This window comes from Corythoichthys intestinalis, unplaced genomic scaffold, assembly GCF_030265065.1.
Source record: "Corythoichthys intestinalis isolate RoL2023-P3 unplaced genomic scaffold, ASM3026506v1 HiC_scaffold_24, whole genome shotgun sequence".
Classification (NCBI taxonomy): Eukaryota; Metazoa; Chordata; class Actinopteri; order Syngnathiformes; family Syngnathidae; genus Corythoichthys; species Corythoichthys intestinalis.
The window spans coordinates 3,114,165-3,128,799 of NW_026651593.1; positions in this window are offsets into that span (position 1 = coordinate 3,114,165).

Consider the following 14,635-nt stretch of genomic DNA (forward strand, 5'->3'; position numbering starts at 1 on the left):
CATATGTGCACATTTTGGTGAGTTTTCGTGCATGTTCAAGCTTCCAAACGTAAACTCCAACTGTGAACCGATAAAAATTTCACATTCGATCCAAAATACCCGATTTCCTGTTGGGTTTGGAATATGGGTGCAAGAGGCTTTTTTGAACAGTTAGGCATAAGGTATCTAGTCCCCAAATTTCATTGCTCTACGTTGAAAACCTGAGAGGAGAGGCCTTTTTGAAAATTTAAAGGGTCAAGGGGGCGCCACTGAGCCATTTTTTGACATTTTTTCAAAACTACGCAAGATTATCGAAATTTACGCAAAGCCGCACGTATGTGCAAATTTTGGTGACTTTTCGTGCATGTTCAGGCCTCCAAATTGGCCATTTTCATTTGTCCTGGAAAAAAAAATAAAAATAATAATAATCCTTTGCAAAACAATAGGGCCTTCGCACGCCTAGTTCTCGGGCCCTAATAATCCTTTGCAAAACAATAGGGCCTTCGCACGCGAAGTGCTCGGTTCTTAATAATAATCCTTCGAAGAACAATAGGGCTTTCGCACGCGAAGTGCTCGAGCCCTAATAATCCTTCGAAGAACAATAGGGCCTTCGCACACGAAGTGCTCGGGCCCTAACTAGGCCTGCAAGCAGGACTGAACGGGCCCTCGCAATCTAGCGCAACTCGGACAGTGTGCAGGTCAGGGTGGTGGCAGATCGTCCTCTCTAATCATCTCATTAGAACCTAACATGCTCGAAAGTCACCTCTTTACATTCACACACCTAAGAGATAAAAACCCCTATTGGAAAGAGTACTACAAAAAAGGAGCGAACAAAGGGTCGTAACGGCAACAGACAGAAACATGTGGACATGGGCCGTAAAATAAGTATTTCAAAAGGTGTTGAAACTACAATGACCAACCTGAAAAGAACTGGACATGTATTGGAAAAACGAGTGACTTTCTATTGCCACTAGTTGGCGCTGTAGGGTTGATGCAAATGACCCCTACAGGACCCTTCAGAGTATGACTCAACAAGCACAAGATGTTTGGCGCAGATATGTTGTAGATCTTCCAAGTTTTATGACTGTTCAAAACTTGTGGTAAGACGAAATGGCTTCAGTCATGTTCACTTCTCCTGTTGGACCCTTCTGCTTCAACCAAACCTCAGTATTTTTCATCAGGCACCTGAACACATGTCTTATGGCTCCCCTGATGCAGGTTTCAGGTGAATAGATTTATTTTCCTTGGAGGAGGAGCCTGTTTCTTAAAAAAAGGCATTTCTTGTTCCCACTAGCGGGCGCTAGGCCAAATGGGTAATATTTCAATGCACTCTTGTTAAGGGTGGAATCCCGCACATACATGCCAGATATGAAAAAGATTGAACGTTGTGTCAAGGAGCTATTAGTCATTTACTGAATTTGTCATTTTGCCCAAAAAATGGCCGAAATTTGGCACCACGCCCAGGTCAGACCCATGAATAAAAATGCACCATTTTGAAAATTTTAGATCTCTTATGTCTCCTGAATAGTCTCACCGATTTTGAAGATGATCCAACTAACTCCTGTAACAAGGTCTCAAATGTGCACCCTGTTAATTGATAAAAATTTCACATTCGATCCAAAATACCCGATTTCCTGTTGGGTTTGGAATATGGGTTCAAGAGACTTTTTGGAGCAGTTTAGCACAAGGTATCGACTCCCCAAATTTCATTGCTCTACATTAAAAAAAACTAATAGGAAACGCTTTTTTGAAAAATTAGAGGGGGCGCCACTGAGCCATTTTGTTACATTTTTTTTAACCTCGCAAGATTATCGAAATCCATGCAAAGCCACATGTATGTGCAAAATTTGGTGAGTTTTCGTGCATGTTCAGGCTTCCAAATGTAAACTATACTACAAATGGATAAAAGTTTCATATTCGATCAAAAATACACGATTTTCTGTTGGATTTGGAAAATGGGTGCAAGAGACTTTTTGGAACAGTTTTGCATAAGGTATGGACTCCCTAAATTTCATTGCTCTACGTTGAAAAATCCCAATAGGAAAGGCCTTTTTAAAAACTCCTTTCTGTCGCCACTAGTTGGCACTGTAGAGTTGATGCAAATGACCCCTACAAGACCCTTCAGGGTATGACTCTCAACAAGCACGGGAAGTTTGGCGCAGATATGTTGTATAGCTGCCGAGTTATGACTGTTTTTTGCGTGACAAATTGTTGACGGTCATTTTCACTTTCCTGTTTGGACCCCTCCGCTTCAACGAAACCTCAATATTTTTCATCAGATACCTGAACACATGTCTTAAGGCTTCAGGCTTCCCTGATTCAGGTTTGAGGTCAATTGATTTGTTTCCCCGAGAAGCAGGAGCCTTTCTCGTAAAAAAGAAAGAAAGAAAAAAAAAAAGGGGGTGTTTCCTGTTCCCACTAGGGGGCGCCAGGCGTAATGGGTAATATTTCAATAAGGTCATGTTCAGGCTGAAATACCTCACATGCATGCCAGATATGAAAAAGATTGCACCTTGAATCAGGAAGTTATTAGTCATTTACTGAATTGGCGTGTTGTCAAAAAACGCCGAATTTGCTCACCTGCCCAGGTCAGGCCCGTGAATGAAAAGTCACCATTTAGACAACCTAACATTTCATATGTGTCATGAACAGTCTGATCAATTTTGAGGAGCATTCAACTTACTGCCTCGGCGTAATGGTCTCAAATGTGCATGCTGGTTTTTGACTAAAATGGCATGTTTTGCAACATTTAATCTAAAATACCCGATTTCCTGTTGGGTTTGGAATATGGGTTCAAGAGACTTTTTGGAGTAGTTTTGCACAACGTATCCACTCCCCAAATTTCATCACTCTATGTTGAAAAAAACTAATAGGAGAGGCCCTTTTTAAAAATTCAAGGGGGCGCCACTGAGCCATTTTATTACATCTTTTCGCAATGTTGCTAAATTCATGAAATTTATGTATGTGCAATTTTGATGAGTTTTCGAGCATGTTCAGACCTTCAAATTGGCCATTTTGAGACAAAATGCAGAGGGTCTTTTCACTTCCCTGTTTGGGTACTTTTTGGGTATTTTTCATCAGATACCTAAAGACATGTCTTAAGGCTCCCCTGATACAGGTTTGAGGTCAAATGATGTTTTTCAACAGGAGGAGGAGCTTTTCTCTTAAAAAAGGGTGTTTCCTGTTCCCTCTAGGGGGCGCCAGGCCAAATGAAAAATATTTCAATGCAGTTGTGTTCAGGCTCAATTACCTCACACGCATGCCAGATATGAGAAAGATTGCACCTTGTATAAGGAAGTTATTCGCCGTCTTAAGACACAATGCCGAGGGTCTTTTTACTTTCCTGTTTGGAGCCCGCCGCGTCAACGAAAACTCAATATTTTTCATCAGATACCTGAACACATGTCTTAAGGCTTTCCTGATGCAGGTTTGAGTGCAATTGATTTTTTTCCCAAGGAGGAGGAGCCATTCTCGTAAAAAAGGCAGTTTCCTTTTCCCAGTAGGGGGCGCCAGGCTGAATGGGTAATATTTCAATGCAGTCGTGTTCAGGTTAAGACACCTTACACGCATTCCAAATATGAAAAAGATTGCACCTTGTATCAAGTTATTAGTTAATTAGTTATTAATTATTATATATATATATATATATTATATATATATACAGGGGTGCACATAAGTGGTCCGCATGCGCGCATGCGTACCGGACGTACACAAACGCGCTGGCCCTCAACGACTTCCATACGCTTTTGCGTACCGATGGCTGACCACCGTATTTGCGGCGGACACGAGAAAAAAACTTCTCAAAATGTCAAAAAGGCAGGCCACACTGAGTAATTACTTCCGTGTTCCCCCACCCCCGTCAAAACACAGACAGACGACAGACGTCACCAGAGCTACCGAAAAAAAGGAGTTTTGCTGAAAAGTAGGAGGTACCATGGCTAGAAGCAAATGATGCTCGCACGGAAATGCGGTACAAAATGTGCTGTGAGAATCCCAATGTCGCCGATAAGAGCAGCGCATTTTATGTAGGGTCAAAGAATTTCAGCCATCCAAACTTTGAAAAGCACTAAAAAAACAGAGAGCATGTGGCAATTAAGCAAACTATCGATGTCAAACAGGACCCCGCTCGCCCTATGGACAAGTGGCGGAATAAAGGTAATGAACAGCGACATGCACTGACAAACGTGTTTTTGCTCGCATTTTACAAAGCTAAACATGCACGTTCAATAAGGTCTTATGAGGAGGACATCCCACTTTTAAAAAGGCTTGGAGTTAATGTGGGAGCCGCATAATGCCCTTTATTTTGAATTGGTGCTTTTTATTTCTTTACATTTCAAAGTAATGGCAATTTTGTTGTGCCAGTTGATGTTAATCAAGCATTAATTGTTAATATAATTAATTAAAGTTAATTGGCTCTAACTAAAGCTTGTCATAAATTTATCGCATCAGGCGGGTTGGCTCTCAAGCTCAATGAGGACCAAGTCACATCTCCAGGTACTCCTCTGAGAACCTGGGCAAAAAAATTATGTGCACCCCTGTATATATATATATATATATATATATATATATATATATATATATATATATATATATAATATATATATATAATAGTTATTAATTAGTTAATTTACTGAATTTGGCGCGTTGCCAAAAAAACACCCGACTTTGGTACACAACCCAGGTCAGGCCTGTGGATGAAAACTCACCATTTTCACAACTTAATATCTCGTATGTCTCATGAAGACTTACACCAATTTTGAGGAAGATCCAACGTACTGGATCGGCGCAAGGGTCTGAAACGTACATGCTGGTTTTCCACTAAAATGGCATGTTTTTCAACATTCACTCCAAAATACCCGATTTCCTGTTGGGTTTGGAATATGGGTGCTGCAGACTTTTTGAAGCGGTCCTGGACAATGTATCGACTCCTCAAATTTCATCGGGGAAGCTTCATTATACATCTTTTGTGTTTTTGTTTTTTCTTTACAAGAAGCATCTATAGCTTCCGATCTATCTAAGAAACAAAGAACAAAGCCCGAAACCCATTTTAGAGCATTAAAACTGGCCACTGGAGGGCAGTAGCGCATTTGGTAAGACCCGCAACCTGATTCAACAGCAATGAAAGGCCGGGCAGCACGGTCGCAGCGCTGGCGTAATGATGCCAGACGGCGGACGACCGAGCAAAACAACTGAGAGGACGCCCAGGATGCCAGGCGTTGGATGACTGAGCAAAACGACTGGGACCACCACTGCAGCGAGCTCGCCGAGCAGACCCCGCAGAGACAGCTAACGATGAGGGAAAAGTTTACCTGGCTGATGCGGCGACAACATCAACAGCGTCATCTCACATTTAGTCATCTGTAAATAAATTGTTACTTTGCTATTTATGATATTTTGTAAAAGGAAAACATTATTCAGATGTTTGGGTTGTAACTAATGCAAAAAATAGCTGTGTTAAAGTCAAAGTTATGTTTGAAATGTATACGTTTACAAAAAGCTCATTTTGTCCCGTTTTTTCATCAGAAATTGGAAAATTGCTCAAACTAAGCTATTTTCTAATGCTGATTTCTAAAGAATGGAAAAAGATATAAACTTACTTTTTTTCTGCTGAAAGAAATAAAGAACTAATAATGTAAAAACATATTACCGGTATGTGGTGATTTTGACATGCTATGTTTAACATGGCTAAATCATCGGGGGGACAGGTGGGTCAAATTATCAATATGTAATAATAATAATATTGTTTTTTTAATTATGAAAAAATAAGTTTAATGACTTAATGAATGTTGTCTCAACTGTGTAATGATAGTTTTTATTGTTAATCTTTGGTGACTTGTGTAATCAGTTCAACTCATAAGTACAATTTTTTAGTCAAACAAGAGGTCAATTATTGGTAAAAACAGTACATCTTTTTTTTTTTTTTTTACAAATGGAAATGGGCTTTATTATTTTTATTTTAGATATAGATGTTGTACAACCAAAATATTGAAAAGAGTGATATAGGCATATATGATTTTGTGTGGATTCACACATTATTCAGACACTATAAATTTAGAAATAGACAAATGTGGTTATAGACAAGCTTCCAAGGTACTTCCGCTTTACTTCCACATTTATACTCGCAACTTCCGTTTTACAATTTCTCCATCCAAAACAACAGTGGAGCTGGGGTAACATTACTCATCAAAATCCCCTAAAAAGGACAATTTGGAAATGACGCATCCATATGCCATCATCTCGACAGGGAAGGACAATATGTTCATGAAGGCAGGTGTGGAACCAAGCTCACGCCACCACAAAGACCGGGTGTTTTTGTAGCCATGTTTGCCGCTGTGTTATGGAAGGTATGTTCTTCCTATCCCTGCATTTTCATGTGTCCAGTGCTCAAAAAATACGAAAGAAAAAATCTTACGCATGAAACGACTTGTTGCTTTTGACGTTCTTATTACAACGATGATTGTAATTATCATTATCTTTATTTCCTATAACTACTGTACTGTTATAGCTGCTAGCCTGTTGCTATTCAGTATGTGTAGATGGCACATAAATGCAAGTGTTACAAGTTTTTTGTTCAGTTGTTTACAGGTGGAAAACACTGTTAGGCAAGGGAAGACAAGTTGATGTGCCTCACAACAACAACTTGCTGTATGTTGATGGACATGTATCTGTAACATCCAGACGCTAGAGAGCGCCATCACACCATGTCATAGGGATTACTTGTCATATCGCGAGATCTGTGTGACGTACTTGCGTGATCCATCATGGCCGAGTAAACAGACCAAGCTCCATCCACGTTCCACTGTCTTTCTTTATTTGAATTAAACATCTTTAAGCCAAAGGGCAAAATATAACATGGTGTCAGAGTAGAGGTTCGCATACTCACCTGAAGAGCTCAAGATGGACGCGTACGGCATCCCAGTGCCACGGATGGATTGGGATTCAGCCAATTTACCGGAGGCATGGCGGCGCTTCAACCTTATATTTTCTGGCCCGCTCCGTGAAAAAGAGGAGGCGGACAAATGTAGCTACCTGTTTTTGTGGATCGGGAAAAAGGGTCGAGATGTGTACAGCACGTGGACACTCACGGCAGATGAGGCGAAGCTGCTCCAGACACACTACGATAAGTATGCGGCCTACATCACGCCAGTCCAACCCCATATACGCCAGATATCGTTTGCATGAGAAAGTACAAGCCCCGGGCGAACCATTTGATCATTTTGTGACTGAGCTTAAGCTGCTGGTCAAAGACTGCGGATACCCAAATGGTGACGAAATGGTCCGCGATCGCATCGTCTTCGCAATAAACTCACCACGTGTCAGAGAAAAGTTGCTAAACGAAGGTGCTAATCTCACATTGGAAAAGGCCATTGACATTGCGCGCGCACATGAGTTAGCACAATCACAACTGAAGGAAATGACAGGGACCAAGGACAAAGCTGATGTTCACACAGTAAAACAAAGGAAAACAAAGTATGTGAAATCCACAAGTCCAAAAACGACAAACAAAGAATGCTACAGAAGTGGAGGCATGCACAGTCCACAAGAGGCATGTCCAGCCAAAGGGAAACAATGCATGAATTGCAAGAAATACAATCATTTTGCTAAAGCTTGTCGAACTAAAAGCATTACAACAACAAAGCCATTCAGAAGACCCTTGTCACGCCTTAGAGCAAGGCGATGAAGATCCGTGCGAGCTATTTATTGACAGTATTACAACCTTGAACAAAGAGAAAAACAATGTTCAGGCTTATGGAGACATACAAGTGGGTCCAAATAAAGAAACAGTGCGGTTCAAAATCGACACAGGTGAAGAAATCAACGCTATTCCAAGCAGCCTGTAAAACAAACTGTTTAAAACGACAACTCTCACTCCACCGATCCAGTCCGTCACAGCATATGGGGGTAAAGCACTGAAGGTATGTGGCGTCTGCAGTCTCATGTGTGAACATAACGATCACAAACGCAAACTTGACTTCCACATCGTTGATGCTAAAGCACCACCCATTGTAAGACTGAGCGCTAGCCTGGAACTAAACCTCATCGGACTAGTAATGGGAGTGAGTGAAACAAAAACTGAAAAAACACTCTGTGACTCAAAAGAAATATTAAAAGAATACACAGATGTATTTCTGGGCATTGGAGAGTTCCAAGGGGAATGCACATTTCGGCTCGACCCAAATGCATCACCGGTGGTCTACCCTCCACGCAGAGTCCCCATCGCGTTACGGGAACGACTGAAAGAGGAACTCGACAAAATGGAGAACGAGAAGGTCATCACAAAGGTAACTGAACCTACTGACTGGGTCAACGCACTGGTAATTGTAGAAAAACAACAGAAGAACAAGCTATGTTTAGACCCCAGAGACCTAAACAAAGCGATTCAAAGGCCCCACTATCCTCTGCCAACACTTGAGAACGTTACGACCAAGCTAGCTGGAGCGCAGTACTTCAGTGTACTCGACGCTAGGTCAGGCTACTGGGCGATAAAACTGAGCGAGGAGTCGTCATTGCTGACTACATTCAACACACCCTTCGGCAGGTACAGGTTTCTAAGGCTGCCGTTTGGGATCGTTTCAGCGCAGGACGAATTTCAAAGGCGCGTTGACGAAACCTATGAAGGACTTACTGGTGTCACCGCCATTGTAGACGACATTCTGGTGTTCGAAAAAAATAAAACGGAACACGATGAAAACCTACGGGCAATGTTAAAGCGCACTCGAGAAAGATGACTTAAACTAAATCCGGACAAGTGCAAAATCGGTGTCCAGCAAGTCAGCTACTTCGGGCACACCCTCCCAGACAAGGGGATCAGCCCGGATCGAGGCAATCCGAGGAATGGCACCACCTCAATCCAAACCCGAGCTCGAGACCATCCTTGGAATGATCAACTATCTGGCCAGGTTCACACCTCGGATCTCTGAAGTAAACGCACCACTAAGACAACTTTTGAAGCAGGACAGCGAGTTCACGTGGGACACGGTCCACGACAGGGCATTCAACCAAATCAAAGAACTGATCACAAAACATCCCGTCCTGTCATACTTCAACCCCAAGAAAGAGCTCACACTCCAAGTGGACGCTTCAAAGTGCGGCTTAGGTGCTGTGCTACTCCAAGACGAAAAGCCAGTCGCTTATGCATCCAAATCGCTAAACAGCACAGAGCAAAACTACGCCCAAATCGAAAAGGAACTATACGCCATGTTGTTCGGATGTAAGCGTTTCCACAAATACGTGTATGGCAGAAAGGTTCTTGTAGAATCTGACCACAAACCACTGGAGGCAATACTGAAAAAAACCCTCTCAGCTGCTCCACCTCGGCTTCAAAGGATGATACTGCAACTGCAAAAGTACAACATCCACCTCACTCACAAGCCCGGTAAGGAAATACCCGTGGCGGACACGTTGTCCAGGAAGTCGATCGAGCACAATGACGACAACATACAAGAAGGCCTGGATGCACAAGTTCACATGCTCATGAAAAGTATTCCAGTAAGCGACAATAAAATCGAAGAAATCAAAATGGCCACTGCACTTGACATACAACTCACAGCGCTCAAACAGGTCACTAAAACAGGATGGCCTAACCAACGCAAGCAATGCCCACAGCTGATCCAGGAATTTTGGAACCATCGAGACGAAATCTGTGAAGGTGACGGCATAATGTTCAAAGGTGAGAAAATCATTGTCCCCCAGAGTCTCAGAAAAGAAATGCTAAACCGCATTCATGAACGTTGAGAAGTCCAAAAACAGGGCACATGACCTACTGTTTTGGCCACTCATGGGTCAACAAATCGAAACCATAATCGGACAATGCAGTATCTGCCAAGAACGACAAAATGCCAACGCCAAAGAACCACTACTGTCACACGCTATTCTCGAACGCCCATGGCAGGTAGTTGGAACGGACCTATTTACATGGAACGGAAAAGACTATGTCATAATAGTGGACTATTACAGTCGATTTTTCGAAATGGAACAACTGAACAGCTGCACTGCACAGGCTGTCACCAGCATTTGCTCGGCATGGCATCCCTGAGCGCGTCATCAGCGACAACGGCCCATACTACAGCGCAGATGAGTTCAAACGCTTTGCCGAGGTTTGGGACTTCACTCACACCACCAGCAGTCCCAAATACCCCCAGAGCAACGGCCTTGCAGGGAAAACTGTACAAACAGCCAAACGCATCCTGAGCAAAGCAAAAGCCGATGGTAAAGACTACTTTATTGGACTTTTAGAGTACAGAAACACACCTGTTGACAATCTTAAGTGCCCAGCACAACTGTTGATGAGTCGCAGACTACGCTCTATCCTCCCTGCAACAGCCAAACAGCTACAGCCGAAACACACAGCAGCGCGCAGTAAAAGAGCGCAGATCATCGTGCCAACGGCGTCAGCAGTTCTACTACAACCGATCGAGCAGAGAATTACCACCACTCACCGCAGGAGAGCACATCCGCTTTCACCACCACGATGGTTCATGGCAACCCGCAAGAGTGATAGAACCAGCTCACACCGACCGGAGCTATCACATCGAGACCGAGGAAGGACAGAGGCTTCGACGTAACCAACGGCATTTGCGTGAGACCAAAGACAATCCGAGCAAAGCTGAGGAAACCGAATCCTTGCCACAAGCGAGCCAAGACCCAGCAATGCCGACACCCGTCGAAACCAGCCCGCCCTCGACTCAATCTGAGTACACTACCAGATCGGGTAGAGCCATCAAGCCAAGACAAGTGTTAGACCTATAAAATAATAGCAAAGTGTGTTCTACTGTTCAGGTAATAAGCTAAAGTTAATAGCACTTATAACATAACACAAATAACACAAAAAAAAACAAAAAAACATTTGAGTCACTTGCACAAATTTTATTTTACTCTTGTTATTGCAATATTATTTTCACTATATTGGTGATTGTTCTGCTAGCACTTTGGTTATGCTTATTTAGTACTATGGACCCCCCTCACCAACGTCACACAATGACGTGTCGCTGTATCCGGCCGCCATATTGTCCGTCATTGTTTATCTTCAATGGTTTCAGTTTGTCGTGCAATTTATAGTGCAATTCATAGAAGCCCCGGTGCTTTCAGACGCTGTAAACTCATTGGATGCGTTGCATAAAAGGCGTTATGTGGAAAAGCTTCAGTCTATCCTTTCGCCAGATCCATATTTGATGCCTAAATCGGTATTTTTCGACCTGCTGTCTTCGCAGTCTCTGCCTGACATCTGCTACCCTGATATCTACAACTATCTTGTCCACACAAAATCAGCCTATTCTCATGAAAGTTTGAAAAACTTTAAGAGCAGCACTCTAAGCAACATTACCCCGTGTGACCCTTTAGTTCCAATTTTCTAAAATGGCGACAATCAATAAAAAAATAAAAGTTGACTGCGATGGCCGACGCTTCAAGGATAGGTGGATATTGGACTATTTCTTCATTAAAATACGCAACAACTGTGTCTGCCTCATTTGCAAAGAGACAGTCGCTGTTTTCAAAGAATTCGATGTGACGCAATATTACCAAACAAGACACGCTGACATGCACGACAACATTACAGCGAAGATACGCAGCGACAAATTATAGCAACTTGAAGCTAGTTCAATTTCACAGCAGCAGTATTTCGCAAGAGCCCGAGTGTCGAAAGAGAACGCCACAAAGGCGAGATTGTTGAAACTATGAATTAAAAAAAAATAATAATAAAGCAAATGTGACACACAGAAAGGCTTGCTAAAATTTGTTTAAATATATTGTTCTACGTAAATCAGCCAAGGTAGCCCTCCACATTTTTACCACACCAAATCTGGCCCCCTTTGCAAAAAGTTTGGACACCCCTGTTTAACTGATGATCCGTAGACGAGGCCAGCTTCTTTCACTTGTTACCAGCTAAATATTATTCAAAAAATAATGATGGCGGAAGAAATAAGCATCTTTAATTTGAAACTGTATGTTGTCGGCGATTAGCCTCGCAATGATCTTAATTGTGGTTGTCAGCCCAAAACCCTCTAAATATATATTAAATGCATCTTACCAGATATAAAATGACTACTACATAATCAGTGGTGATCGTTTAGTGCCCAGTTTTCTCGTCGAATTGCAGCAGTCCATCTCGCTTTCCTCTCCGGGTCTCTCGGAATATGGTAGAACTTCAAGTCTCTCCACCTATCTTCTCTGTTACTGCAACCAACCGCCACACACGCCTTCACCATTTTGATTATTAATGTTAACGAGCAGAAAAACACGCCATAAGAGGAGGAATTTACGTAGCGGTAATGCGTAAACACGACAAGCTGACGGACAATATGGCGCGAAGGCGTGGTTGTGACGTCATGTGAGTGGGGTCTATAGGTCAATGATAACTATGTTGTTTAAACTTGTTAGCAATACCACCAAATGGGATTTCACGTGTTGAATGAAGCTGCATGTTCACATGGTTATAGACATACAATTATGTGATTTATTTTTCTAAAAGAAGGGAGATGTAACATCCAGACGCTAGAGAGCGCCATCACACCATGTCATAGGGATTACTTGTCACATCGCGAGATCTGTGTGACGTACTTGCGAGATCCATTATGGCCGAGTAAACAGACCAAGCTCCATCCACGTTCCACTGTCTTTCTTTATTTGAATTAAACATCTTTAAGCCAAAGGGCAAAATATAACAGTATCCAGACTACGTGCGTTCTAGCCGGGGGGGTGCCGAGAGGCTGAGGCTGGGAGATGAGGGCTCGCCTCGTGGCGAACCGTCAGCTCGATCCCGAGATCCAACTACTTGCTTTTTAACTGCAGCAACTTTAAGATACGCTATTGTTCTGCTGTCTGATATCACGTTGTCGTCCGCTATTTTTCTAATAATTTTATAAATTGTGATTTATTGACCTGTTTTGCACATGCACCAATAGTTTTAAATAATACAAGAAATGCAATCATGTTGTCCATGTTTCATTGCGAATAATATCTCCAATTAAAAAGACTGACATACAATTTTTGTTTAGATGTACATATCTTGTAGTATTTCCTTGTAACAATAAAATCCGTGTCAGCCCTTCTGCATTTGGCAAATGTAACATTATTTGTAATTCCACCTCATTTTGATCGATCATGTGGCCGGCGTATCAATCTACACTTCCCGTCAACACATGCTGACAGTTTGTTATAATTTTGTCCAAGAATGATCAACGAAGTGATAAGAACAATCATACAATCTTTTAGGTATATCCTTAGGTTTAAATCACATCCTTAACTTCTTGTCTAAAGCTGGTTTCGTTTAAGGCGTATGGCGAGGTAGATCCACACTGGCGCTTTGAAGCTGGACGCTGTTCAAATCAGTCCACTTAAAACGATATATACAGTGTATCACAAAAGTGAGTACCATTTTTGCAGATATTTAAGTACATCTTTTCACGGGACAACAATAGCAAAATGACACTTTGAGAACATGAAAAGTAGTCCGTGTCCAGCTTATATGATAGAGTTAATTTATTTTCCCCTCAAAATATAGCCATTAATATCTAAACCCCTAGCATCAAAAGTGAGTACACCCCTTAGTGAAAGTTGTCAATATTAACATACAACTGTCAATATTTTGTATGGCCCCACTATTATCCAGAACTGCCTTTACTCTCCTGGGCATGGAGTTGACCAGAGCTTCACAGGTTGCCACTGGAATGCTCTTCTACTCCTCCATGACGACGTTGCGGAGCTGCCAGATATTTGACTTTGCGCACCTCCACCTTCCGCTTGAGGATCCCCCAAAGATGTTCTATTAGGTTCAAGTCTGGAGACATGTTTGGCCAGTCCATTACCTTTACCCTCAGCCTCTTCAGTAAAGCAGTGGTCATCTTGGAGGTGTGTTTGGGGTCATTGTCATGCTGGGACACTGCCCTGCGACCCAGTTTCTGGAGGGAGGGGATCATGCTCTGCTGCAGTATTTCACAGTACATGTTGGAGTTCATTTTTCCCTCAATGGAATGTAACTCTCCAACACCTGCAGCACTCATGCAACCCCAGACCATGACATTCCCACCACCATGCTTGACTGTAGGCATGACACACTCATCTTTGTACCCCTCACCTGGTCGCCACCACACGTTTGAGACCATCGGAACCATACAAATTAATCTTTGTCTCATTAGACCATAGGACATGGTTCCAGTAATTCATGTGCTTTGTTGACATGTCTTCAGCAAACTGTTTGTGGGCTTTCTTGTGTACCAGCTTCAGAAGAGGCTTCCTCCTGGTGTGACAGCCATGCACCTCAATTTGATGTAGAGTGCGGCGTATGGTCTGCGCATGAACAGGCTGACCTCCCACCTCTTCAATCTCTGCAGCAATGCTGACAGCACTCCTGCGGCATTCTTTCAACGAAAGCATTTGGATGTGACGCTCAGTACGTGCGCTCAGCTTCTTTGGACGACCAACCCGAGGCCTGTTCTGAGTGGACCCTGCTCTTTTAAAACGCTGGATGATCTTAGCCACTGTGCTGCTGCTCAGTTTCAGGATGTTGGCAATCTTCTTGTAGCCTTGGCCATCTTCATGTAGCGCAACAATACGTCTTTTAAGATCCTCAGAGAGTTCTTTGCCATGTGGTGCCATGTTGGAAGTTTCAGTGACCAGTATTAGAGAGTGTGAGAGCTGCACTACAAATTTGAACACA